We start from the raw sequence: 4,166 nt of genomic DNA, 5'->3' as shown, positions 1-4,166 counted from the left end.
TTCTTGTTTTGTTTTTGAACTGAATTTTAAAAGGTTGTGCAATTGTTTTACAATTAAATATATCTATCTAATTGTCCAATGCTCCTAGATCGGAGTCACTCCTTCCATCATTCTCAACCAACCCGTTCTCCAAGATTTATTTTCAATTTACTACTTCCTTTATCATATGTGTCCATTGAGTATTCTAGCTGTACTTGCCCCTTGTTCATTTTTCATTCATTCTATATCTTTACTATAATTCCTCTGCCCTTTGTTCATTTTTCATTCATTCTATGTCTTTACTATAATTCCTCTCTGCTTTCAACTTCCAGATAGTCATTCTGTTAAACTGTCTATTAATACTTTTATATACAATCCATGGACTTTCAATCCTGCATATTCTTAAAGTGATGTCAGCTTATATTTCCATAATTGATTCATCTGCAGCAACAATTTGCAAGAATGCAGACATGAAGCACCTAAACATGATTTTATTCTCATCCATTTGGAAGATTAATCTTTAGTCAAAAAGAAAGTTAAAAATGGCTTAGAATGTATTACTAACTACAAATTTTTATAAATGGCTTTGTACAATGGTGAGATTCTTTTATTTTACAAGGAATAATATTTTCTACTACCTATAAGTTTTGGAAAATGAAGAAAATTAAAATTTATACCTAGAGAGGAATAGGATAGAAATAGAAGACAGATATTATGTTTGTCATATCTCTGATGAGTACTCATATTCAAGACTTAAAGTTATATTTCTTGCTATGTTAGACAGAGGGAAAACATAAAATAACATATGATAAGGCAACTATTTGTGACTTTTTAAAATGTATCTTATTAAATGATGAAATTTATTAGCTAACTTTTGGGTTTGAAATTTAGGGGGCTGATCTATTTAACACATTACTGGAAGGCCCTTACTGAAAAACGCAAATTGTGGGTGGTACTATTTCTACACTTTAATGAATGGTTGAACGTGTTTGGCATTAGTGCTGTGTAAATAATTCTACTCTATTGTAACTTGCTCCCTACACTTGAAAAACTTGTAATGTCACTAAGCATCATCAACTTGTCAAATGTTATTTTGGCAAATGTGATTTTACAAAGTTTATTTGAAAAGGAATACACTTTCAGGAGATTAAACGTAGATTATCATTGGTTTGGGAGTGAAATTTTTATACCACAGAACCATGTTGTACTGAAGTCCCAGTGTTTTGAAGCACTCCTTAGTGCTTCAAATGTATTTCTGAATTACATTTGACTTCTAAGTCAAGTTTTCCGGGCTTTGGTAGACCAATTATGGATCTATCCTTCAAGGAACTATTTTTTGGCCCACTTATGTTGGAATAAAATCTTTCATTAATCAAAGGAGAGGGGTATTAAATATAAACATGACACTTTGTGAACTAGTTCACTAGTATGGGCTGGTCATCTATAAGTTGAATATGTGACTTACAGTACTTTCTCTCAAAATTTGTTATCTCATCCTTCATTTTAAGTTGCCTTGCATTTCACAATTGCTTACTGCTAATTCTTTCATCTCAAGGAATTGGGGCCCTGAAATATAGGAAATGAGAAATTGAGATGGTCTTCAATTACTTTGTGTTGACATGTTGCATGGACTTGGGTGAGAAGTCTTGGCCCTGTTATCTGATGATGCAGGTAACTGGGTCCTAGGATCCTAGGACCCATGGGTACTGCAGAAGAATATTGTTTTTTAGACATCTTAGCTAAATTTGGGTATTATCAGTAGGAATGCTTAAGAAATGCGGAGAAAATCATTTTGGGACAAGCGAGTTAAAGCAATAAACAGAGCAGCAGAGTAAAATCCATTATAGATTAGAGGAAAACATTGTTTTTTTTGCCATGTGGATTCAGAAGACCAAGAACAGAATGTATAACAAATTTAAACTAAAGATATTGCATAGACAATTTTTATATTCTAATATATATTTTAAACCTAATGATTTTAATTCCAATTCTATTTATTGGAATAAATAAATTTCAACTTATTTGTCAAATTATCAACTAATTCTAGTAAGTTTCACTGTGTGAAATATAAAATCAGCACATATAATTAAAAAATATATAACTATATATACTATAATTAAAAGGCACACGTTTTGCATTGTTCTGTTGTAGTTACTGTATCAATGGCAAATCTGTTTTTAAGTATTATTCCATTATCTCTACCTCAGTGTTTGATAGAGTTAGACCTAAAGCTTTACCATTTGTAGATTTACAGCATGGAGACAATAGGAAATACTGTGATTAAAACATGATCAATTTAATGCCTAATAATGAGGAGAAACATATGGACTTCTCCTGCAACTATGAAAATATTTGGTGATTAAAAGGCAGTAGTGTAAATTCCTGCCTGGTTGGATGGTAGACAGACCAGGACATTAAGTAATCATGCATACCAACATTTTTTTCACCTTCTTGGCTTCAGCTACTTTTGAAATGGAAGGTATAATAAACAATTATATTTTGATAAAATACCTTCTAGTCTGAACAGTTTTGTTTGAACTGTTCATCTCTCTATGATCCCTTGTAACCAAGATTAGTTTTGTTCCAGTAAGACAATCTGTGCTGTCAGGGTAAGATATTCTGGTTGGTCTGTTCCCACATGGAAGAAGGGTAAAGGCTCATGTATACATTTATGCCAGTAACACCTCATTTGGGAAAATGTCAGCTGAAGAAGTTTAGAAGTAGCTCTTAAGCAATACTTACTTTGAATCCATTAGGTCCACAGAGCTAACACAGTTGGATAAATAAATATTTGAAAAAGCCTTCACCTTGGGACCTATCTATAAATATTTGAGAGTACGATCAAATTCCAAATTAAAAGATTTGATAGTTATTGACAAAAATTTTGCAAATGTGAGCAATTGATTGATCAATATAATGTTATCCACTATTCACAGAATTTTAGGGAAATAAGATCGATAGCATTGTTAGGAAAAATAAGGTTTCCTTGTTACTAGTGGGCACCCACAGATATAAGCCTGTATAAAGATTTCATCATTAACTACATAATTTAGAGGATACTACATGCTTCAGCAGCAGGTATACTCAAATTACAATACAGAGATTAACATGGCACTTGCACAAGGATAATATGATAATGTGAGAAGTATTCCATATTATTCATCCTTCAGATGCAAGAAATGAAAAACAGTTATTAAAAAGGTGATTACCAAATTATAAGTATAACAATACACATAATTCATATAATTAAATTTAGTTTGACATCAGTGTATTAAATCTTCACCTCAGAAAGGCATTTACATAGCATAATCTTTACAAAACTTTTCAAATTAGACAACATTGTCATTTTATCCCAAAGAAAATTAATATTATGACCTAGAAAAAAAAAGGAATCAAACTGATTCTATATGGAATGCAATCGGAAAGATCATATTAATGAACCTATATATCATAAAATAATGTAGAATACGAAGTATATCTAAGAGAAAATAAAATAAATTATGAACATTATGCAAACATAGAATATAGAATATTTTAAAAAATACTTTTTCAGACAAGCACCAGAAATATTTTAGTTTCTGTACTACTCATTTCAACAGGTAAGTTAAAATTATTTCTTATTAAAAAATCACAAACTCTGAAGAAATCATTATACATGTATACAAAAAACTATTGAATATATTTTGACATCCAATGCAGGCAATTCACTTAGAAGAATTCCGCGGAATCCATGGATTTTTACAGTAAAATATTGGTGTTGTCGGGCACTGGTGGCTCATGCCTATAATCCTAGCTACACAGGAGGCTGAGATCTGAGGATCATGGTTCAAATCCAGCCTGGGAAGAAAAGTCTGTGGTACTCTTATCTCAAATAAACCACTAGAACACTGGAAGTGGAGCTGTGGCTCAATTGGTAGAGCACTCACCTTGAGCTGAAGAGCACAGGGACAACTTCCAGGCCCAGAGTTCAAGCCCCATGACCGACCAAAAAAAAAAAAAAAAGATATTGCTCTTATTTGGATTGTGAAAATATTTTGTAGGGACACAAAAGATGGACTTGCATTTTTGAAATTTAAGAAACTTAACCCGACCATTAGGACTTAGGTTAACAATTTGTACAGCATTCCACAACATCATAGAGATAGTGATACATACTTATCCTTTTGGCAATATCAAATGCACTTACT

The 4,166-nt window shown here is 31.9% G+C and overlaps 1 pseudogene; it reads left to right on the top strand.

Moving 5' to 3' along the window:
• Positions 1-3,042: 3,042 nt before the first annotated feature.
• On the top strand, positions 3,043-3,139 carry LOC122099941 (annotated as a pseudogene).
• The last annotated feature ends 1,027 nt before the right edge of the window (positions 3,140-4,166 follow it).

The sequence above is a fragment of the Dipodomys spectabilis genome, unplaced genomic scaffold (genome assembly GCF_019054845.1).
Source record: "Dipodomys spectabilis isolate Male_0828 unplaced genomic scaffold, ASM1905484v1 ptg000547l, whole genome shotgun sequence".
NCBI lineage: Eukaryota > Metazoa > Chordata > Mammalia > Rodentia > Heteromyidae > Dipodomys > Dipodomys spectabilis.
This window is presented reverse-complemented; position numbering and strand designations above follow the sequence as displayed.